Source organism: Schistocerca piceifrons, chromosome 8 (assembly GCF_021461385.2).
Source record: "Schistocerca piceifrons isolate TAMUIC-IGC-003096 chromosome 8, iqSchPice1.1, whole genome shotgun sequence".
NCBI lineage: Eukaryota > Metazoa > Arthropoda > Insecta > Orthoptera > Acrididae > Schistocerca > Schistocerca piceifrons.
Window position 1 is genome coordinate 245,282,000 of NC_060145.1, and position 25,783 is coordinate 245,307,782.

Here is a 25,783-nt window from a genome sequence, read left to right on the forward strand (position 1 = left end):
AACTGTGAGGAGGAATAGAAGGAAGAGTTACCGTAGAATATGGTCTTGGTGGTAGGAATGAGAGCGGATATGGGCAGTTCGAGTCCTGCAGTAGTTTTCATCTGGTAATAGCTATTACACAGCTAAAAAATCACAAAAACAGAGGATACACTTGGAAAAGATTTATAAATATGAGTATACTCCAACTGGATGACACCGTGATCAGTCAGAGATTCCCAAATTAAATACGGGATTTTAAGGGGTACTCAAGAGCAGATTAGACTCAAATCACAGTTTAGTAACTATAAAGGGTAGGATGACGTGTGATAACCTCATACAGATTAATTATGTGGAGAAGGAAGGTACAGTGTTACTTACAATCCGTCTTGATTGTATTCATATGACCGGTTTCGGTTCATCTAGAAGCATCTTCAGATCTGATATTTCGGTTACGGGAGTAACCAGTCCAAATCCAGCAACTTTCACTTTTTTTATGTGACACAGCATGTGAAAGTTGCTGGATTTGGACGGGTTGCTCCCGTAACGGAAATATCAGATCTGAAGATGGTCCTACATGAACCGAAACCGGTCATATGAATAAATATTTTCCAATCAAGACGGATTGTAAGTAACATTGTAAAATCACTGATTGCTGCTATCCTATCAGACATTATGTCTGTTTTTGCAAAGAAAGGTATAGAATGTACTTATTCAGTCTTTGTGTGATAATAATGAAAACCATATAGCCAACCTGTAGACATTATGATAATCCTGACATAGATCACAAGAGAGTTGAAACTGCTTATGTGGTAATGGAAGATCTCAGGAATAGGACATGAAAAAAGCGGTATGTCTAAGAAAGATGAATAACATGCTTCAGAAAATGATAAGCCCATCGTTATGTGCAGTTCTGAAACATCACGTATCTAAAAAATCAGTACGGAATTCTGTAATTCACGACGTTTTTTTTCGCAACTTAAATACATACATGTATCTTTTTCCAAAGGAACTTCAGAACACATTGGACTGAAAATGTCATACACACAAATGAGTTTTTTTAACTATACACTTCATTGAGGACATGCTGAAAATGTGTGCCCCGACCGGGACTCGAACCCGGGATCTCCTGCTTACATGGCAGACGCTCTATCCCTCTGAGCCACCGCGGGCACAGAGGATAGTGTGTCTGCAGGGACTTATCCCTTGCACGCTCCCCGTGAGATCCACATTCCCAACATGTCCTCAACACTACATTCGTAGTGCGCCTAATAGATGTTTGCCCATCATACTCATTACTCGTGGCAGATTAATCTACCAAGCCGGAGATCCCGGGTTCGAGTACCGGTCGGGGCACATATTTTCAGCATGTCCCCAATGAAGTGTATCAACGCCTGCTTGCAGCTAGGGTGTCTATTTAATTATCTTTTCACATAAATGAGTGCCACTTACTTATGCAGAACAGTAAAAAATATTAATACAGAAAAAAATGTTAATTTAAATGAAACTAAAATACTAATAATAACCACCAAGCAGTTTAACCAAAGACGCTTGCACGAAAAACGTGTAGTAGTCTGTTTCTAAAAAGTACGTACAAGAGTGATTACAACTGTTTAAATAATTTCTTCAACGAATATTTCCACATACTTCAATACAGATATCGGAAACTTGGCTAACAAAAATCAAATAATTTACATCTTCTTACTAGCCATCTTTTCTCTATCTCTTCTGTCTCCGAGGGTCCATAACATCCAGTAAAATAACTAAGAACTGCTTTCCTGCGACAATCCCTCCCCTCTTCCCTCCGCTTACTCCTCACTTAAATTTAATACGGGAAGAAGGAAACCGGAGAATTCTGTCAAAGCGTGTGGCTAATGCTTGACATACCTAGTTTGTCAGTAACTACGTACAGAAGTGACATCCCAAGTCACCTGTTAAGTGTTAACAAATCCAGAGATTTCTACTCAAACTGAAAATCGTTCTTATCGAAGCAAGAAACACTTTCAGAACAGCGTAGCTCAGTACTGCATTTTACGGAACGTTTCACACACTTTCGCACCGCAACCTTTCACGGTCGTTTGCTGAATACCGCTTCAGATTAAGTAGTATTCGTCTGGCCTTGGCCAGTGACACGGACCATCATCCGTGAACTGGCCTGTGTTACGATGTCAGTAGGTCGTCATACTACGTCCATCGCATGAGCAAATTAATGTCATACCCTTCACATCACAAATTATAAAATCGTTCATTACGATAACTTTTGCTTAACACCATTTCCCGCATATAAAGTTATTTGTCATTTCATGCCTGGTGTGACGTTGGAAGTGTTCAATGCATGCCATTTACTAATTTTATCATCTTAATAGTCGAAACAGTACGAGACAGAGAAAGAAGCATTTAACAGTTGTCTGATTTACTTTTTTGAACGTTAATGTTAAAGTACTGTCTTTTACTATGCGTAAATAAATGAATTTTTGTTGAGAGAGGGGTGGAACTGGACCAGATAGCGAGCCAATAACAGAAGAGAGAGAGTTAATAAAGTTGAGTTTAACATTTGTGTGATTTACATTTTTAAATATGTTAAAATACTACACTTTGAACGAACGTATACAAATACATTTTTGTCGCTAGAGAGAAGATACTGGGGAAAATCCTGAGCCTGTATGATTGCGGCATATAACGAACTATCCTTTTTCCTTTTTCTGTTTTAGTTTTAGACTTTGATATTACTATTATCATCTTTTCGCTTTGGTCTTTCAGCGTTTCTCTGGCTTAGAGAATGAATATCTGCCAGTAATCGATTTATGGATAATAGACACATCCTGAAAAACTGGTAGCTTCGCTACTGGTGTCTTCTCTGCAACTGAGTACAACGTGCCCTCGCGTACCTATAGCACCACACGGGCGTTTGATATCCGGTGCCGGCCGGAGTGGCCGTGCGGATCTAAGCGCTACAGTCCGGAACCGAGAGACCGGTACGGCCGCAGGTTCGAATCCTGCCTCGCGCTTGGATGTGTGTGATGTCCTTAGGTTAGTTAGTTTTAATTAGTTCTACGTTATAGGCGACTGATGACCTCAGAACTTAAGTCGCATAGTGCTGAGAGCCATTTGAACCATTTGTTATCCGGTGTCTGAAATTCTCTGCAGAAATGTGGTATCATTTCCAGATCTCTTTACGAAAAAAGTAGTTTCTGTCCTGGCTCTTGGTATACTTACAGAGGTGGTGGTGATATCTGCTGACAGTTCACAACGTGCTCTAGCCTTACTATAATACATCGTCCATTTTGTTATGGGTCTTTTGAAATAATTATTCCGTTTGTGGTTCATGCAGAATATGCGCCAGTTGTACTACTTGTGCTGGCCGCTGTGGCCGAGCGGCACTAGGGGTTCAGTCCGGAACCGCTCTGCTGCTACGGTCGTAGGTTCGAATCCAGCCTCGGGCATGGTTGTGTATGATGCCCTTATGTTTGTTAGGTTTGAGTAGTTCTAAGTCTAGGGGACTGATGACAATGTTAAGTCCCATAGAGCTTACAGCCATTTTTTGTACTACTTGACGCAGCCACATTAACGTGACCGCCTCCTATCTTCGAGGAGACGGCCTTGCCGCAGTGCATACGCCGGTTCCCGTGAGATCACCGAAGTTAAGCGCTGTCGGGCGTGGCCGGCAGTTGGGTGGGTGACCATCCAGCCGCCATGCGCTGTTGCCATTATTCGGGGTGCACTCAGCCTCGTGATGCCAATTGAGGAGCTACTCGACCGAATAGTAGCGGCTCCGGTCAAAGAAAACCATCATAACGACCGGGAGAACGGCGTGCTGACCACGTGCCCCTCCTATCCGCATCCTCAACTAAGGATGACACGGCGGTCGGATGGTCCCGATGGGCCACTCGTGGCCTGAAGACGGAGTTCTCCTATCTTCGAAGCCAACGTGCAATAAGCACTCACAGACTACAAGTGGCAGCACTACCAGTGGAGGGTACTTAGGGTGTGTCGGAGGAGCAGTGTAGCCGTTTTCGTAACGCGCAAGCGGACCGATTTGTCTGACATTCAAACTGGCGTCATCACTGGCTTCAGCGCCGAGAGTGGAGGCGTTTCCAAACGAGTAAGATTATAAACTTTTCCAGTGCCGCCTTGGTTAAAGTATACCGTGCACGACAAAATGGCGCTTCCCAAAAAAATGCAAATGGTTCAAATAGCTCTGAGCACTATGGGACTTAACAGCTATGGTCATCAGTCCCCTAGAACTTAGAACTACTTAAACCTAACTAACCTAAGGACAACACACAACACCCAGTCATCACGAGGCAGAGAAAATCCCTGACCCCGCCGGGAATCGAACCCGGGAACCCGGGCGCGAGAAGCGAGAACGCTACCGCACGACCACGAGCTGCGAACAGACGCTTCCCAAAACCGGCACCGAGGCAAAAGATGTGCGCCGTGGGCCGTAGATAACAGTGGTGGACGATGGTTGCAGTGATGTGTACAGGTAAATAGAGGAGCAATTGTTGAGCAATTGACCGCCCAGGTGAACCAAGACGTTACCAACAGTATCTCCTAAACGACCGTTGCTGCTTATCGGCCTCAGCAGACGGCTCTTGACTCATGTTGTTCATCAGCGAAGAAGGCAGGAATATGCACGCAGGCAGGACCGCTACTGGAATTCCACTGAGAGGGAATAGTTAGCCTTGCAACAGCTGGCATTTATGCTCCATCTGTCTGAAAAGTCTGACAGCAAACAGCCTGCTACGAGGGTCACTCCAAAAGAAATGCACACAATTTTTTTTAATCCATCTTTTATTCTACATGTTTGTAAGTTTTACAGTGTGTAGACACATCCTTTAGCAACAATATCTTAATTTCTCCACACAATATCCGTCCCTCTCGACAGCCTTACGCCATCTTGGAACCAGCAACTGTATATCCCCACGGTAAAACTCTGGACCGACCTGTTGGAGCCACTGTTTGGCAGCGTGCACAAGGGAGTCATCATCTTCAAACCTTGTTCCACAAAGAGAGTCTTTCAGTTTCCAAAGAGATGATGGATGGTGGAGGTCACATGGAGCCAGCTCAGGACTGTAATTCTCTGCCTCGTGCTGACTGGGTGTTGTGTGATGTCCTTAGGTTAGTTAAGTTTAAGTAGTTCTAAATTCTAGGGGACTGATGACCTTAGAAGTTAAGTCCCATAGTCTTCAGAACCTTTTGAACCAGCCATTTCTAAGTTCTATGGGACTGATGACCATAGATGTTAAGTCCCATAGCGCTCAGAGCCATCAGGACTGTAAGGAGGGTGTTTCAGTGTTGTCCATCCGAGTTTTGTGATCGCTTCCATGGTTTTTTGAGTGACATGTTGCCGTGCATTGTCGTGCAACAGTAAAACATCCTGCATTTGCATCCTGCAATTCGTTAACTCTCTGCACATTGTCTGTGTGCAGTACGAGGCCTGCCGTTGAGAGGACAATCCTCAACATTGTCGTGCCCGCATTCATTACGTAACCTTCTTACCCACCAACTAACTGTACTGCGATCGACAGCAGCATCTCCTTACACCTTTTTCAACCTCTTGAGGATGTTTCCCACTGTCTCGTTTTCCCAGCACAGGAATTCTATGACAGCACGTTGCTTCTGACGAACGTCAAGTGTAGCAGCCACCTTGAAGACATGCTGTGACGGCGCCACTCACGGAAACAGTTTGAACTAAGTTTGAAAACAAGCGGGAAGGATTTATTTACACTCTGTAAATCTTTCACACATGCAGAATGAAAACTGTAGTTTTACAAAAATTGTGTGCATTTCTTTTGGAGTGACCCTCGTACAATCATCGGAGGGACAAGACAGGAGGAGTGAGCTTTGTGGCCTGGAGAATGTTTTCGTGGCATTCCTTGGTTAATATCGTTGTGCTGGAAGGCACAGTGGATCAATACCAGTATACCTCTGGCCTTGGAGACTATTTCCAGCCCTACATGATTTGTATTTTCGTCCGCACGATTACATCTACCAGCAGGGCAGTGCGACTTGTCACACAGCCCGCAGTGAACTTGCGTTGTTGGTAGAGTACCAGGATGAGTTCACCGTACTCTCCTGGCCACCACGCTCCAAGGTTTACACTCAATTGAGATTCTGTGGGACCACCTCGATTGGGTTGTTCGTGCCATGAATATTCAGTCAAGAAACCTGTGGCAGTTAGCGACTGCACTGTAGTCGACATTGTTCCATATCCCTGTCGACACGTTCCAGAACTTCACTGACTCACTTCCTGCACGTCTCGTAACGGTTCGCGCTGAGAAAGGTAGTTATTCAAGCTCTTGGTAGGTGGCCACATTAATGTGAGTGGACAGTGCATTTGCACATCTGTTGCATAAAGACCAAGGTTTGCAATGCATGTTATGGTGGTATTTCCAAGATCCTCGATTTCGGAAACACATTGCGAGCCAACCCTGTGGTCAGTCATAACTCTACCACTTAACGTTTAGGTTGCAATGATACGCTGTAGGATTTATCTGGCGGATTTGCGAAAAGGTAAATGCTGTTTGGAACTAATACCTATTTTCACTAAACCTCGAACTGCTGTCGGTCTGGTCTCGGCGACATAGCCGTATAGTTTAGTTTCCTACTCCGTGTGCCCTGCAGCGTTTATTGGCCGAAAATGACGTGCTTTGCATGTGCTCGATTCCATGTTTGGTGAGTTTTTGTGCAATCGTATTGCATAATAATGAAGGACAGTGTGAAGTAAACTTTTTTCCAACCAGGCAAATGTGATACTCGCTGGAATTGAAACGCTGTTACTACTGTCTCATTATTTCAACTACGCATTAGTCATAAAGCGCAAGTAAAGTGGCACGGTTCTAAAGCCTTTACTCTTCCCTCAAATATGAACCTTCCTAGAAGCACGCAATATCAAAGTGCCATCACGAGCAGATCATAGTTACTGTTTGGGTCTCAACAACAATCACATACCACTGACTTCCTAGTGAGTTAAATGTCAATGTTGATTTTGGATAACCTTCGTGCCGGTTATTTATTGCTCGATGACACGTAGAACATCATTATCTATGCAATTGGCACATTAATCTGGAATAAATGTTCAGCATAGTGGATATTTAGTTTTTGTGTCCTTTATGAGACATATTACGACGATACCGGATATCCACATGCTCATCTGCTCAGGCTGACAATTATTGAACTATATGAAAACAGCACGTAAATTAGTTACAAACAACAGCCCGAAACACTTTATTCAACATGTAAACGTCACTAGAAATATCGGATAAGGTTATGACATATCCGATATGCCTGGCATAATTGGCGATAATGTGCCGCAGAAGAATATCGGAAATCTGTCTGACCCACTGAAATGTCGGAACATCAATGCTTTCGATGAACTCCAGCAATTGTTTTGGGGTTGTTGTTGCACACCTTGTCTTTAAAGTAACCTTACAAAGAAAGAGTCGCATGTGGTCATATCTAGAAACTGTGGTGGCCAATCGAGACCCATGCCAGTGGCCTCTGGGTACCCCAGAGCCAGAATGTGGCCCCCAAAGTGCTCCCAAAGGACATTAAAGACTCTCCTGCTTCGATGGGGTCGAGCCCCGGATTGCATGAACTACATCGTGTCTAAATCAGGGTCACTTAGGGTAATGGGCATGAAATCATCTTCCAAAACGTTCACACACCGTTCGATAGTTACCGTGGCATCAAGGAAAATCGCGCCGATTTTTCCGTGACGGAACACTGCACACAACACAACCACCTGTTGAGGATTAAGAGATTTCTCGATCGCGAAATGCCAGTTCTGAGTCCCCCAAATGCACCAATTTAGCTTATTTACGAACCCATCCAAATTTAATTGGGCTTTGTGGGTAAACAAACCATATTCACATTAAAATCCTGCTCCTCAGTTTTGTGGACAATAGTGCGACGAAACATAAGCGCTGTTCCATTGCCCTCAGGTTTAATCGCTGATGGTTCAAATGGCTCTGAGCACTATGGGACTTAACATCTGAGGTCATCAGTCCCCTAAACTTAGAAGTACTTAAACTTAACTAACCAAAGGACATCACACACATCCATGCCCAAGGCTGGATTCGAACCTGCGACCGTAACGACCGCACGGTTCCAGCCCCTGAAGCGCCTACAACCGCTCGGCCCAACCGGCCGGCAATGTCTGATGGGTTTTAGTTTTTTATGAGGAGAGATGGAGATCTTCAACAACAGTTGGTCGCACCATCTCCCGGTTGATTCCCATCTGTTGTGTAGCTCGTCTGATGGATTTCCTTCAGCTGATTTCAAACCAAACGCGTGTCTTCTCGATGTTTTCAGGCGTTTTCACCGTGTTTGGAAGACCAACAGTGCCAACATTGCCATCACGAACACCACCTATTCTCTCAAACTTACGAATCAAATTCCTGGTTGTTAGCACATTTGGACCGGTTGCCTTCAGCTTGAAATCGGTCGCAAACTTCCCCTGAACCGCAGGTGGGCTTTTACTGCCCGCATAGTGCGGCTTCGAAAGCGCTATACGCTCAAGCACGGTACAGCGTGGTATTTTCACGCGCATACTACTTCGCAATGCTCTGCGGCCAAGCATGCAGTTTGAACGTCATGACATTTTTATTTCACATAGCTCAGTAATTATCACCCTGTATGAAAGAAGTGTCGAAAGACGATATAATGTAACAACGAAAGATTTCAAGTAAAATAAGACATAAAATACAGCTTAACGCGTCATTACTACCAAACGAAGACAAAGTAACAGCTATCGTTCCTCGATCTATCGTAACACTGATGTAGAGATTTATAATTTGTTGTGAAGTCACCTAGCAGCAGAAAATATCCGATGCATTGTGTCGAAAATCATCACAACATATCGCTGTTCTCAACCCAGAGCACTGATCGATAATACTTGTTCTTACACGTACTCCACGATGTGCCATAGTGGGTACGATCAGTTCTCGTCATAGGTGGTTATAATTTGTAGAAGACTTTTTAAAACAAGACAGAGAGAAAATTTGCACGGGTGTGAGGACGAGAAACAAGACAATAGCTGACTCGTAGACAACACTTCACTGATTTCCATAAACATAACAGATAGCGCCTAATATAAGTGAAAAATATATGAAAATTCCTACAATAGCTACGATCGTAGAAACATTAGAGTTGCAGGATGAGTGTGATGTCCTTAGGTTAGTTAGGTTTAAGTAGTTTTAACTCTAGGGGACTGATGACCTCAGTTGTTAAGTCCCGTAGTGCCATTTGAGCCATTTTGGTGAATATGTGTGTGTGTGTGTGTGTGTGTGTGTGTGTGTGTGTGTGTGTGTGTGTGTCAGTGACTGGGTGAGTGAGAGAGTGTACTCACTCGCGTATGTGTAATTAGCGAAGTCTAAGCAGTATCAGTTTATCAATATGAACAAATATTACACCAGCATTTTTGCTAATTTAAGTTAACTTCCTTGGAAAAATCTATGCACGAAAACCACTAAACACGACAAATACATCACGTGTCATCTAAACGTGTCTGTGGTAATATGGCATTATGTACGGATTACTTGTGCTTTTAACTGCTTGTCTCTTGGTATTAAAATCACGTGACAAATATTATGTTAATGATATCTGGACGAATGAGCTATGTTTCTGAAGACAAGGAGACATGCTAATTCCTCCCAGTGATCTTGAAATTCTGAGAGCAAATCAAGCTATTTAGTAAAGAATTACGCCGAAGGACAATGTGATACGTTTGACGTCATAATACGCGAATATCTGAAGCGCCGACACAGCAGAGTCACAAGCTATGCCGAAGTGAGACTTATAAGAGCAAAACAACTACGGTAGAACGATTTGCCACTGCAGATGGGGTGAGCAAGTGTTCCTGTGTCAGTGCAGTCTGCAGATACACAGATGTATCTGCTGCCGAGAATATAGTAGGTGCGTGAGTAGGAGTCAGTCATCACCTGCGCAAATGACGCAATCTCATGAATTACAATGAGGCGGCAAGTTATCTTACCAGCCCCGCTACACTCGTGTCGTACAAGCTGCCTCGCCACGCGTAAGCATTCTCTAGATGCTAGCTCGAATGATTTACAGCATTGCACAATAGCGAATTTGTAGTGTCCTCGACGCAGTCGCGCAATATTTCAGATAAAATAAACAAATAATGTTTGCGGTAAATAATATTTCTTTTTTTCAGTATTTCCAATACAGTATTTAAACGGGCACCATACTGAACATCTCTTCGTAGCCTTACGTTAACTGTAGCGTTTCTACATAAGTATTACACTCAACATCAATGACAATTTAATTGGCGTGTTCCCTCTTAATTATCGTCTTCTTTTCGATGTAGTGTTAAAAAATCTATTGATAAACGACAAAACCGCAATAATAGATACTTTATTTTGGTTAGTGTTTTCCGTGAACATTTATTGTTGACTATTTTCTTTCGTTTCGTACTTCAGCTATGTGTTAAATTTTGATGCACTTAAACAACAGCACGTTCAGAAACCTATAAAATTCTTAACCTCCTTACATCCCATACATACGTTTGATATTAATCCAACGTTTTGCTACTAGCCTACATATCCGACATGTTCGGGAATATCGTCCACAAGTCGATGTATATATTTGAACGCTATAGAGATCGATCGATCAAGAAAACTTCCTTCGTCTCTGCTAATCTGCGATTGACGTATCCTTTTCTTCTTCCATTATGTTTCCCGGATACGAAGTTATTACAATTGTTCTTTATTCACCAGTTCCGATTTAGCTCTACCCACCCGTAATCCAGATACCAAGAAGATTTACCACAACACACTCCTTACTTTCGTGCAGAAGAACTGCTGAGATCAGGCAGAATGTGAATACAAAATGTGAATACTCTTTTGTTTATAAGGCTTACGTTCTATGTGAAAGGAATTGTTTTTTAGTTTTTCCCTAAATAAAAAAGTGCTGTCAGTCGCTGTAGCAGAACTGGCTTCACAGTCAATCTGATTGGCATACCTTCAGCAGATAATCATGGAAACTGTGAATTTAACTAATTAGCAATGCACACAATTATAAATTTCCAGACGAAACAAAATGAAGCTGTGCAAGTCCACACGAAACTAAATGAAGCTGTGTACAAGATTTACTTAATGCAGGTAAATTCATAAATTCTTTTCTAAACCTAAAAGTGAATTTGCGCTAGTGATTAGGCTTTTACAGTTCTGAACAGGCCCTAGATGTTATATTATAACATCAAAGTATGCGAGTGTAGTCAGCATTCCTTCCACTCTTCCGCATGCCATTCCCCTGCAGGCTGTCATTTCGGCTTGAGAGAGCGGTTGTTCGGATGGGTGGATGTCAGTGACGGTCAATGAGCTGGGTCGGCGGAGTCGACCATCCTCAAGACGTGTCTCGCGCCGGCCGTTGTGACAGAGAGATTCTAGGCACTTCAGTCCGGAACCGCGTTGCTGCTACGGTCGGAGGTTCGAATCCTGCATCGAGCATGGGTATGCGTGCTGTCCTTAGCTTAGTTAGGTTTAACTAGTTCTAAGTCTAGGGGATTGATGACTTCAGATGTTAAGTCCAGTGGTGCTCAGAGCCATTTTGAACGTGTCTCCCATCGGTCACTCCAGTGGGATGAAGTAACCCTGACCCATCTCCGAGATGGACACTCTCGACTTGGCTCCATGTTCAGGTATGAGTGCCTCCAGTCCACGGGGCCTCTGGCGTGCATATCACTATACTACACATCTTATTACTTTTTATATACTGTCCTGTCAGACAAACGCGACCATAAAAAGCCTCAGAACAACAATTTTAATTGTGGACTGCTCCGACATGTGTAGGAAGTCAGTGAGGTTCTGGAAGATATCGTGTGTGACGCCTTGCTGACTGCAGCGCCATAGGGAGTGGGTTTCATGGTTGAGGATCCTCGGCGGTAACAGCCCGACGTAGGACCTCCCGCAGAATCTCGATTGGATTAAATTCCGATGAGTCTGGTGGTCAGAGGAGTACGGTAAGCTCATCTTGGTGCCCTTAGAATCACGTAAGTACACTTCGACCTCTGTAACAAGTTGCATTGTCGTGCTGATAGATGCCATCTTGCCGAGGATAAGCAAACTGCAAGTAGGAGTGGACATGGAATTAAGGACAAAATCATACTTCATACAATGCGCCTTGCAGAATGAAGAGATCACGCAGGGAATACCAGGAAAACATTCGCCAGATCGTAACGTTCGCTCGTCCGGCCCGGACCCTGCCAAACATTGGTGCAGGTTCGTACACGCCAACGGCCATCTTTCCGATGGAGCATAAAGCGTGATTCATCTGAAAAGTCTACCTTTCGCCACTCATAGGACGTCCAGTTGCGCTACTGGCTTGCAAATTCCAGTCTTCAGCTCCAATGAACTGCAGTCAGTATGGGTGAATGAACCAGGCGTCTGTTGCAGAGGCCCATACATACCAACGATCGTTGAACAGTTATTGAAGAGACACTGTTAGCAACCCCTTGGTTCATCAGGGTTGCTCAATAGTTGCACGTGTAGTCACCCGTAGGCATCTTGATAACCATCATTCACCTCTGTCATCTATGGCCCATAATGCACCAGAGTTGCCTCTCCACCGCTTTTGGATAGTGCCTTTTTGCCATGCACGTATACTTTAACCACGGTGGCATGCGAACGGTTTATGGACATAGCCGTTTCGGAAATGCTTCCATACTAGACCTAAAGGCCAATTATCATGCACTTCTGGACGTCAGATAAATTGCTCCGTTTCGACATTACGACAACGACTGTACTGCTGTGTGATACACTTTATGTACCCCCGCTGTAGCGATGCCACATGTCATCTGTGAGTGGTTATTACATGCTGATGTCGAACGTAGGCGCTGGTCACATTAATGTAATTGGACCGTGTAATATGATGGGTGAGCAGAGGCAAACTTAAGTGGGGATCTCCTCTCTTTCAGTGAATAAGGAGACGAGTCTGGTAAAATTTGTCTGCTGTCTGGTGTTAGTCATAAGATTTGGGCTGGACATTTTAGTATCTGTCAAAGTCACAGCGTCGCTGCATCATCCTTGTTGTTCCAGTGTTCAGTCAGCTACTGCTATAAATAGAACTGTTTTAAATATTTCCATAGAATCTATGTTTTTCATTGTAGGTTTTAGATCTGAGAAGCTACATGCTTTTCGTATTTCTCTCTCTCTGTCATCCTTGTATTTTAACTGTTGTTGTAATCTAAATTCTGGCAGTACCATCACCTTTATCTCAAAAAATTTTAATTGTAGCACTAAAAATGTTTATTTCATGTACCCAAACCACAGGTGCAGCTCAAAAATTCTTTTCTCGTCCTCTTTCATAAGTAAAACGATGTTACTGTAATTGGAACCATACGGCATGTTTACTCTAGCAGTTCTTGGTACCTACTTAACTATATCTATATTGGTGGATATACATATTGTATCTCATGTTTCCTACCCCGATAAACCATGGACCTAGCCGTTGGTGGGGAGGCTTGCACGCCTCAGCGATACAGATAGCCGTACCGTAGGTGCAACCACAACGGAGGGGTATCTGTTGAGAGGCCAGACAAACGTGTGGATCCTGAAGAGGGGCAGCAGCCTATTCAATAGTTGCAGGGGCAACAGTCTGGATAATTGACTGATCTGGCCTTGTAACACTAACCAAAACGGCCTTGCTGTGCTCGTACTGCGACGGCTGAAAGCAAGGGGAAACTACAGCCGTAATTTTTCCCGAGGGCATGCAGCCTTACTGTATGGTTAAATGATGATGGCGTCCTCTTGGGTAAAACATTCCGGAGGTAAAATAGTCTCCCATTCGGATCTCCGGGCGGGGACCACTCGAGAGGATGTCGTTATCAAGAGAAAGAAAACTGGCATTCTACGGATCGGCAGGTAGGTTAGAAAACTTAAAAAGGGAAATGGATAGGTTAAAGTTAGATATAGTGCGAATTAGTGAAGTTCGGTGGCTGCAGGAACAAGACTCCTGGTCAGGTCACTACAGGGTTATAAACACAAAATCAAATATGGGTAATGCAGGAGTAGGTTTAATAATGAATAGGAAAATAGGAATGCGGGTAAGTTACTACAAACAGCATAGTGAACCCATTATTGTGGCCAAGATAGATACGGAGCCCACGCCTACCACAGTAGTACAAGTTTATATGCCAAATAGCTCTGCAGATGATGAAGAAATTGAAGAAATGTATGATGAAATAAATTATTCAGATAATGAAGGGAGACGAAAATTTAATAGTTGTGGGTGACTGGAATTCGTTAGTAGGAAAAGGGAGAGAAGGAAACGTTGTAGGTGAATATGGACTGGGGGTAACAAACGAAGGAGGAAGCCGCCTGGTCGAATTTTGCACAGAGCACAACCTAATCACAGCTACCACTTGGTTCAAGGATCATAAAAGAAGACTGTATACATGGAAGAAGCCTGGAGATTATATAATGGTAGGACAGAGATTTAGGAACCAGGTTTTAAATTGTAAGACATTTCCAGGGGCTGATGTGGACTCTGACCACAATCTATTGGTTATGAACTGTAGATTAAAACTGAAGAAACTCCAAAAAGGCGGGAATTTAAGGAGAGGGGACCTGGATAAACTGAAAGAACCAGGGATTGTACAGAGTTTCAGGGAGAGCATAAGGGTACAATTGACAGGAATGTGGGAAAGAAATACAGTAGAAGAAGAATGGGTAGCTTTGAGGAATGAAGTGGTGAAGACAGCAGAGGAGCAAGTAGGTATAACGACGAGGGCTAGTAGAAATCCTTGAGTAACAGAAGAAATATTAAATTTAATTGATGAAAGGAGAAAATATAAAAATGCAGTAAATGAAGCAGGCAAAAAGGAATACAAACGTAAGGATGTAGAGGCTTATCTCACAAGGGGTAAGACAGATACTGCCTACAGGAAAATTAAAGAGACCTTTTGAGAAAAGAGAGCCACTTGTATGAATATCAAGAGCTCAAATGGAAACCCAGTTCTAAGCATAGAAGGGAAAGCAGAAAGGTGGAAGGAGTATATAGAGGGTCTATACATGGGCGATGTTCTTGAGGACAATTTTAAGGAAATGGAAGGGGATGTAGATGAAGATGAAATGGGAGATATGATACTGCGTGAAGAGTTTGACAGAGCACTGAAACACCTGAGTTACAACAAAGCTCCGGGAGTAGACAACATTCCATTAGACCTACTGACAGCCTTGGGAGAGCCAGTTTTAACAAAATTCTACCATCTGGTTAGCAAGATGTATGACACAGGCGAAATACCCTCAGACTTCAAGAAGAATATAATAATTCCAATCCCACAGAAAGCAGGTGTAGACTGATGTGAAAATTACCGAACTACCAGTTTAATAAGTCACAGCTGCAAAATACTAACACGAATTCTTTACAGACGAATGGAAAAGCTAGTAGAAGCCGACCTCGGGGAAGATCAGTTTGGATTCCGTAGAAATATTGGAACACGTGAGGCAAAACTGACCCTACGACCTATCTTAGAAACTAGATTAAGGAAAGACAAACCTACGTACCTAGCATTTGTAGACTTAGAGAAAGCTTTTGACAATGTTGACTGGAATAATCTCTTTCAAATTCTGAAGGTGGCAGTGGTAAAATACAGGGAGCGACGAGCTATTTACGATTTGTACAGAAACCAGATGGCAGTTACAAGAGTCGAGGGACATCAAAGGGAAGCAGTGTTTGGGAAGGGAGTGAGACAGGGTTGTAGCCTCTCCCCGATGTTGATCAATCTGTATATTGAGCAAGCAGTAAAGGAAACAAAAGAAAAAATCGGAGTACGTATTAAAATCCATGGAGAAGAATTAAGAACCTTGAGGTTCGCCGATGACATTGTAATTCTGTCAGAGACAGCAAAGGACTTGGAAGAGCAGTTGAACGGAATGGATAGTGTCTTGAAAGGAGGATATAAGATGAACATCAACAAAAGCAATACAAGGATAATGGAATGTAGTCGAATTAAGACGGGTGATGCTGAGGGTATTAGATTAGGAAATGAGACGTTTAAAGTAGTAAAGGAGTTTTGCTACTTAGGGAGCAAAATAACTGATGATATTCGAAGTAGAGAGGATATAAGATGTAGACTGGCAATGGGAAGGAAAGCGTTTCTGAAGAAGAGAAATTTGTTAACATCGAGTATAGATTTAAGTGTAATGAAGTCGTTTCTGAGAGTATTTGTATGGAGTGTAGCCATGTATGGAAGTGAAACATGGACGATAAACAGTTTGGACAAGAAGAGAATAGAAGCTTTCGAAATGTGGTGCTACAGAAGAATGCTGAAGATTAGATAGGTAGATCACATAAGTAATGAGGAAGTATTGAATAGGATTGGGGAGAAGAGAAGTTTGTGGCACAACTTGACTAGAAGAAGGGATCGGCTGGTAGGACATGTTCTAAGGCATCAAGGGATCACCAGTTTAGTATTGGAGGGCAGAGTGGAGGGTAAAAATCGTAGAGGGAGACCAAGAGATGAATATGCTAAACAGATACAGAAGGATGTAGGTTACAGTAGGTACTGGGAGATGAAGAAGCTTGCACAGGATAGAGTAGCATGGAGAACTGCATCAAACCAGTCTCAGGACTGAAGACCACAACAACAACAACATTTCATGTTTACCGTTGAAAAACTGGACAAAACTGCGTTCGAGGAGTAAGAAGTAAAATGAACGTACTTATTAGCTGCATTTGTGAATTACAGTCGTCACACCCAGTTGAAATAATCTACTTCTTAGAACATCGCGTGACGACTTGTACAGTCGTATTAAGTATTAGAGGATTTAGGTTACCATCTCAATTCTGCAGGACAGAATTGGAGAAAGGACGACCGTCCAAACTCATCAGGAACTATAAGTTTAAGAACGTAGATTTCATGAATTATGCCTATATCGGCATGTGGCGAACGTGCGACAAAAATTATAATTCGTAGTAAAGCCTTCATAATAGTAAGTGTCTACCGAGCAGATGCTGGTAACTTCAGTCTCTACACAAAAAAAGCACTCGTTGCTAGAAATTTCAATACAGATTTTTCTGACAATTCTGCCGATAAGAATTTATTACATTCACTTATACTATCATTCAACGTAATTCCTACTGTAAACTTCTTAAACTACAGCAGCTAACTGCTCAAAACAAACCATTGATAACGTCTTTCTGGAAAGATCTAATGAACATAATTATATTAAAAAACCAACAACCAATGAATCGCCTCCCAGAGCATGGCATGGAGTTCCCTTTGTTAATTGTTAATATGGAATAGGATACATAAATCCACTAAATCAGAGTTCCAGAGGGTTGGCACTAAGTCAACAACTGATTGTTTCAAGACATGAACTAAAGTGGTGGTTACAGTGCTCATGGCACCAATGAAAAATACACTGTCATTAATAATGTCCGTACCTAATTCGAAAACTGTTCCTTTCCTAAACTATCCAAGATTAGATCAATGAGTTCTAAGAAGTCATGGAGTACTGAAGGAGTAAAGGTATCTTGTAACAGGAAAAAAGTGTCTCAGTCAGAAAACAGCTCCTATGTTGATGCTGTAGCTTATTACGAGACATATTGCAAAATATTATCGATAGTAATACAGATATCGAACCAAATGCACCACTAGAAAAAGATAATCACATCAGATGAAAAAACAGATACGATAAGGGATATAATGAAGGAGGAAACCGACAACCAGAAGACGAGCAGAAGGCATTAAGAGTAAGCGAAACATTAATAAGAGATTGATTCAGTGTAAAAATATTTTAACAAGCATTGTTTTAATGTTTCTTACAATGTCTGAAGGAACGGGCATTGCAGCGATCGACATTCATATTCTCATTTGTGCATATTATTAAACTTTCGTTGGACACTGTATTGGTGCCAATGAAAATTTCCATTGTCCTCATTCTATTGTACAGCTGATGGTTGTCAATATTCGCAGGAACGAATACATTTCACGTAGACAAATAATATATTGTCCAAGCCACAGTTCGGATTTATTAAGCATTCCGACTGGGAGAATGTTATCTACACTTACAGCGAGAATGTACCAAATCCATTAGACAATAAATTACGAGCCACTAGTATATTTTGTGCTCTGTCAAATACATTTGAGTTTGTAAATCAAAATACTTTTAAGTAAATTCGAATATTACTGTGTAACAAGAAATACTTCGAAATGGTGCAGACCCATTACCCCTGACAGCAAACAATGAGTGTCGGTAGGAAAGAGACGTATATTAAACCATCAGACATTCTCCAATTGAGAACTAGCTTCATTTGATGTTCCACAAGGAACATCCTACGACGCATACTTTTTCTTCTGTACATCAGTGACCTTTCGTCAGTAACATTATCAGATGACAAGTTAGTTTTGTTTGCACATTACACAAATATTGCGATATATAATAAATCGAATATAGTTTTAGAGATCGGTTAATGAAATTTTCGTGGACATTAATAAATGGTCCCTAGTCAATTCCTTGTCACAACACCTAAAAATAACACACTACAGAGTTAATCACCTATACCCTGCCTCCAAACACTACAGAAATGGAAAGTGGTATTGATGTGCGGTTTTCACAGGATAGATTGGTAGTCATGAGCTCGCACTGTTAGCCTATCAGCAGACCTCAAAACACGTAACAAGTTCCCGGGTTCGATTCCCGGCGGGGTCCGGGATTTTCTCCGCCTCGTGATGACTGGGTGTTGTGTGCTATCCTTAGGTTATTTAGGTTTAAGTAGTTCTAAGTTCTAGGGGATTGAAGACCATAGATGTTAAGTCCCGTAGTGCACAGAGCCATTTTGAACCACGTAACAAGTTTATTTTTGTGTAAACATACACTTATTTAAATGGAACAATGCCTATTGACAATAGCAGTCGGAAAGTACGGTAAATCAGAATGTCAGTTGTGTTTGTTGCAATATTCTAGTGCGAATCGTTTACGAGATATCATGCAATGCCTGTGGTATCACTTGCTAGGGAACTACACAAGTGAAACCTCAACTTACGTAGACTCTCGCAAGTAACGAGATAACTAACCATCACCGTTTCGGTTCAAAATGATCACAGCCAGCGGTAATACACGCTTCCAGCCTGGTAGGGAACGACTTATGCACACGTGTTAGCATTTCAGCGGAGATGTGCGAGCAGGCTGCAGTAATGCGTTATTACAAATCACCGGGTGTAATTGGTATGCCCTTGTAGACAGCATGTTTCAGCTTTCCCCAGAGCAAGATGGTCTGTTAGGAGGCTTCAACAACCGTGTGTCTTCAGTGTTCCGTCTATGAAAAACAGGCCTGTGAGCTGATGGTTCACTATCCCCTATCACACATTTATACTCCATGGACGCTGACAATCCACCTGACGAAGCCAGCGGGACCTGTCAACAGACGAAAAGTGCATTTTCCGGCGGTTTACCTAGCAATGATTGGTAAATTGGTGCTTGATCACTAAACAAAATAATGATACATCCGCAGTATATTTAATGCCCATGTACAGAAATTAAACAGATTTTCATAATCCTTTCAATGTAGCTCTTGGTAGAGAGAGGTAATAGGGATGAACACACGTCGACTGAGAATTCGTGGAGTACAATTCCCTGACTCACGACACTTCCTCTTGCGGATCAACGGCAACAGCAGCAAGGACCGCCCCCCCCCCCCCGCCGCCCCCGTCACACTCCTCCATCAACCATGTACCTTGACTTTGGGGGGGAGGCTTGTGTGCCTCAGCGATACAGATATCTGTTGAGAGGCCAGACAAACGCGTGGTTCCTGAAGAGAGGCAGCAGCCTTTTCAGTAGTTGCAGGGGCAACAGTCTGGATGATTGACTGATTTCGCATTGTAACACTAACCAAAACGGCCTTTCTGTGCTGGTACTGCGAATGGCTGAAAGCAAGGGGAAACTACAGTAGTAATTTTCCCCGAGGGCGTGCAGCTTAACTGTATGGTTAAATGATGGTGTCGTCCTCTTGGGAAAAATATTCCGGACGTAAAATAGTCCCCCATTCGGATCTCCGGGCGGACATACTAAGGAGGACGTTGCTATGAGGAGAAAGAAAACTGGCATTCTGCGGATCGGAGCGTGGAATGTCAGATCCCTTAATCGGCAGGTAGGTTAGAAAATTTAAAAAGGGAAATGGATAGGTTAAAATTAGATATAGAGGGAATTAGCGAAGGTCGGTGACAGGAGGAATAAGTATTCTGGTCAGGTGAATAAAGTGTTAAAAAAATGGTTCAAATGGCTCTGAGCACTATGGTACTTAACATCTGCGGTCATTAGTCCCCTAGAACTTAGAACTACTTAAACCTAAGGACATCACACACATCCATGACCGAGGCAGGATTCGAACCTGCGACCGTAGCGGTCGCACGGCTCCAGACTACAGCGCCTAGAACCGCTCGGCCACACCGGCCGGCGAATACAGTGTTATAAACACAAAATCAAATAGGGGTAATGCAAAAGTAGGTTTAATAATGAATAAAAATATAGGAATGTGGGTAAGCTACTACAAACAGCATGGTGAACGCATTATTGTGGCCAAGATAGATACGAAGCCCACGCCTACCACAATACTACAAGTTTATATGTGAACTAGCACCGCAGATGACGAAGAGATTGATGAAATGTATGGCGAGATACAAGAAATTATTCAGATAGTGGAGGGAGACCAAAATTTAATGGTCATGGGTGACTGGAATTCGATAGTAGGAAAAGGAAGAAAAGGAAACGTAGTAGATGAATATGGAATTGGGGTAAGAAATGAAAGAGGAAGCTGCTTGGTAGAATTTTGCACAGAGCATAACTTAATCATAGGTAACACTTCGTTCAAGAATCATAAGAGAAGGTTGTATAAATGGAAGAGGGTTGGAGATACTCGAAGGTTTCAGATAGATTATATATTGGTAAAGCAGAGATTTAGGAACCAGGTTTTATATTGTAAGACACTTCCAGGGGCAGATGTGGACTCTGTTCACAATCTATTCGTTATGAACTGTAGATTAAAACTGAAGAAACTGCAAAAGGTGAGAATTTTAGGAGATGGGATCAATAAACCGATAGAACCTGAGGTTTTAGAGAGTTTCAGGGAGAACATTAGGGAACGATTGACAGGAATGGGGGAAAGAAGTGCAGTGGAAGAAGAATGGGTAACTTTGAGGGATGGAACAGTGAAGGCAGCAGAGGATCAAGTAGGTAAAAAGACGAGGACTAGGAGAAATCCTTGGGTAGTAGAAGATATACTGAATTTAATTAATAAAAGGAGAAAATACAAAAATTCAGTAAATGAAGAAGGCAAATACAAACGTCTCAAAAATGAATTCGACTAGAGGTGCCAAATGGCTAAGCATGGATGACTAAAGAACAAATGTAAGGATGTAGAGGCTTATCTCACTAGTGCTAAGGCAGATACTGCCTACAGGGAAATTAAAGAGCTGTTTGGAGAAAAGAGAAACTCTTGTATGCATACAAAGACATCAGATGGAAATCCTAGTTCTAAGCAAAGAAGGAAAAGCAGTAAGGTGGAAGGAGTATATAGAGGGTCTGTACAATGGTGATGTAATTGAGGACAATATTATGGAAATGGAAGAGGATGCAGATGAAGATGAGATGGCAGATATGATACTACTTGAAGTGTTTGACAGAGCACTGAATGACCTAAGTCGAAACAACGCCCTGGGAGTAGACAACATTCCATTAGAACTACTGGTAGCCTTGGGAGAGCCAGCCCTGACAAAACTCTACCTTCTGGTGAGCAAGATGTATGAGACAGGCGAAATACCCTAAGACCTCAAGAAGAATATAATAATTCCAATCCCAAAGAAATAAGTTGGTGACAGATGTGAAAATTACCGAACTATGAGTTTAATAAGCCACGGCTGCGAAATACTACACGAATTCCTTACAGAGGAATGGAGAAACTGGTAGAAGCCGACCTCGGGGAAGATCAGTTTGAATTCCGCAGAAATGTTGGCTCACGTGAGGCAATAGTGACCCTACGATTAATCTTAGAAAATGGATTAAGGAAAGGCAAACCTATGTTTCTAGTATTTGTATACTTAGAGAAAGCTTTAGACTATGTTGACTGGAATACTATCTTTCAAATTCTTAAGGTGGCAGGGGTAAAATACAGGGAGCGAAAGGCTATTTACAATTAGTACAGAAACCAGATGGCAGTTATAAGCGTCGAGGGGCATGAAGGGGAGGCAGTGTTTGGGAAGGGAGTGAGACAGGGGTGTAGCCTATCCCCCATGTTATCTGTAAAGTGAGCAAGCAGTAAAGGAAACAAAAGAAATATTCGGAGTAGGTATTACAATCCATGGAGAAGAAATAAAAACTTTGAGGTTCGCCGATGACATTGTAATTCTGTCAGAGACAGCAAAGGACTTGGAAGAGCAGTTGAACGGAATGGATAGTGTCTTGAAAGGAGGATATAAGATGAACATCAACAAAAGCAAAACAAGGATAATGGAATGTAGTCGAATTAAGTCGGGTGATGCTGAGGGTATTAGATTAGGAAATGAGACGTTTAAAGTAGTAAAGGAGTTTTGCTATTTGGGGAGCAAAATAACTGATGATGTTAGAAGTAGAGAGGATATATAATGTAGACTGTCAATGGGAAGGAAAGCGTTTCTGAAGAAGAGAAATTTGTTAACATCGAGTATAGATTTTAGTGTAAGGAAGTCGCTTCTGAGAATATTTGTATGGAGTGTAGCCATGTATGGAAGTGAAACATGGACGATAAACAGTTTGGACAAAAAGAAAATAGAAGCTTTCGATATGTGGTGCTACAGAAGAATGCTGAAGATTATGTGGGTAGATCACACAACTAATGAGGAAGTATTGGACAGAATTAGGGAGATGAGAAATCTGTTGCACACCTTGACTAGAAGAAGGGATCGGTTGGTAGGACATGTTCTGAGGCATCAACGGATCACCAATTTAGTACTGAAGGGCAGCGTGGAGGGTAAAAATCGTAAAGACCAAGAGATGAATACACTAAGCAGATTCAGAAGGATGTAGGTTGCAGTAGATACGGGGAGATGAAGAGGCTAGCACAGGATAGAGTAGCATGGAGAACTGTATCAAACCAGTCTCTGGACTGAAGCCCACTACAACAACAAGTGATTTATACTTCTGTATTCCTGAATCTCTCTTAAAGTTTTGTGCTTGGTTCTGTCATCAATCAATCGAAGTGTATCTTCTGTTACACATGGTTATTTTGCAATTAACTTATTTGTACTTACGGTTTACTTTCCAAACTCCGTGGTTACCCTTTTCGGAGTCGTCCATTCCTCTTCAACTGAGCTGCCTACTGAGCTATTTGTCATCGTAGTATCTGTAGACTCAGAATTTCAAGCGTTTCTCTTCATTCCTTAGTACTTCCGGTCTCCTCCCCGGGTAAGAGAACAGAAGAAAATGTCTTTCAGGAGCGGAGTGAGATGCTCCCACAATGGAAGTTTAAGCAGAATGATTTATCACGAGCGAAGAATATGTATCTCGTTCTGGAAACACTGCTGATAAAGATGTTATTTGACCCAACTGCCACTGTACCTTTAGATGTTTTGAGGAAGTAGGTGAAAGTAATGTAAGCAAACGATCAAAAAATTCTGGGAAACTGTAACTTTGATGCTCAGTATTCATCTGGCAGTGGAAGGTGATTCCTGATCACTCATTATCTGTTCATCAGCAAGACCTTACGTCATGATATCTGGCGCAAAACTTGTTCCAGAAAACGTGGAAAGCAAAATCCAGTCATTACTCTTTGATTTAAAAAACACGGACCTACACTCACTGGAAAGAGGAAACATGCTTACGTTCTGCCAGTATTAGGTTACATTCCTCCTGTCACGGAGTTTTCTTGTGGCAAACGCCAACACGTTTTGAGAATGGCACATCTGTGATGAAAGTAACGACTGTTTAAGTACTTTAGAGCGACAACTTATACAGCTAATTTTTCAAGTAAATCTGAGCCGAGTAAATGTACTCAAACGGTTATTGTTATGTTTGGTTGTTGGCGTATGCTATTTGGGTAACGTAATGGTATCACAAATACATTAATTTGTGTATTTTTGTATATTTCATATGTTAAGGTCTTCAGTTTTTTTTTTGTTCATTTGGAAGAAATAGATGGGAAAAGCTATCCAGAACAAAGTGGGTGTAATAATAAAATTATTCAGATTAGTGGATCAAGTGCAAACTTTAATTCTCTGTACTACAAATTCGTATTTTGGCGCTTACTATTATGTTACATCGAGCAGCCATTAGACAAAGAGATTACACCTCCCTAAACTATTGTCAGAGGTACAAGATAAGATTTTTTGATTCTTGTACAGAATATAGACTTACAAGAATCGAAGGTCTGAAAGGGAAGAAGTAATTGAGGAATGAGTGAGACAAGATTGTACCGTCTCCACGATCTTACTCAGTCTGTGTACTGAACAACCAGTGCAGCGACCCAAACAGAAGAAATAAAAACTCTTGAGGTTTGCCGAAGACTGCAACTGACAGATGGCTAAGAACTTAGAAAAGCAGAGGAGTAAACTGTCTTTAAATGAGGTTATAAGATTAAAATCAATCGAAATAAAACAAGGGCAATGGTATGTAGTCGAATAAAGTCTGGCGTTTAAGGTAAATGTTGACTGAAAGTTGTTGATGAGTTTTTCTTTTTGGCGGCAAAATAACTTACGATGGCAAGTAGAGAGCTTACAAAATGCAGACCGTCAACAGCAAGAAAAGCGTTCTGAGAAAGAGGAACTTGCTAACGTCGAATATAAAATAAAGTAAGTCTTTTCAGAAGGTATTTTTGTGTAGTGTAGCATTGCCCTGAAGTGAAACGTCGACCATTAACAGTGAAAACAAGAAGTGAATAGAAGATTTTAAGTGTAGGGCTACTCAAGAATGATTAGGATTAATTGATGGAGCGAATATTTGATGAAGAAGTAGTTAATGAATTGGGAATTGAAGTAACTGGTTGTACAATTCAGCTAAGAGAAGATAACGGATGGCAGGACACCTTTCAAGGTAAGAGAAGGACGTATGGCCTGTAAAGGTTGTAGTGGGAGCCCAATGTTTTGGAATAGAGAACGTTCAAAAGGATGTAGGCGAATGTAGATAATCAAAGATGAAGACGGTTGGACAGGCTAGACTTGCGTGCAGAGTCGTATCACATCATTCTTTGGCCTGAAGACAAGCCGGCCGAGGTGGCCGAGCGGTTCTAGGTGCTAAAGTCTGGAACCGCGCCACCGCTACGGTCGCAGGTTCGAATCCTGCCTCGGGTATGGGTGTGTGTGTTGTCCTTAGGTTAGTTAGATTTAAGTAGTTCTAAGTTCTAGGGGACTGATGATCTCAGAAGTTAAGTCCCATAGTGCTCAGAGCCATTTTGAACCTGAAGACAAGCACAACAACAAACTGCCGAAACGAAAACTGAATATGTATCAATGACATATTACTGTACCATCGTCGTTTCACAAATGAGCTTGTCAGTTAAACATTGAGAGGACGTGATAGATACAGTAAGTTTAAAAGTCGATTACAATGTGCGTAAAACAATGTATGACAAAAATATCTAAAAGAAAAAAAATACAATTTAACAACGTAATTAGAGAAGCAGTGAGTAGATGAGGCCGAAGGAAAAGTAGAAAAAGAATAAAAATAACGCAGACTGTTTCTTGGATACTAGAAAGGGTTTTCAAAACTAAGCTTTCGATGTGACTGAACAGAGAAGCATACAGTAAGTAGATATGACTGATTTTCAAGTATGTCAGTTGCAACAAAAAAGCTGCAAATGTAATGTGATTTCT

At 42.0% G+C, this 25,783-nt stretch overlaps 1 non-coding gene across 1 annotated transcript; it reads right to left on the reverse strand.

The window, feature by feature from the left end:
* Positions 1–1,074: 1,074 nt before the first annotated feature.
* On the reverse strand, positions 1,075–1,149 carry Trnat-ugu. Its single transcript has one exon. It is a non-coding gene; the product is annotated as a tRNA-Thr (tRNA).
* Positions 1,150–25,783: the final 24,634 nt, after the last annotated feature.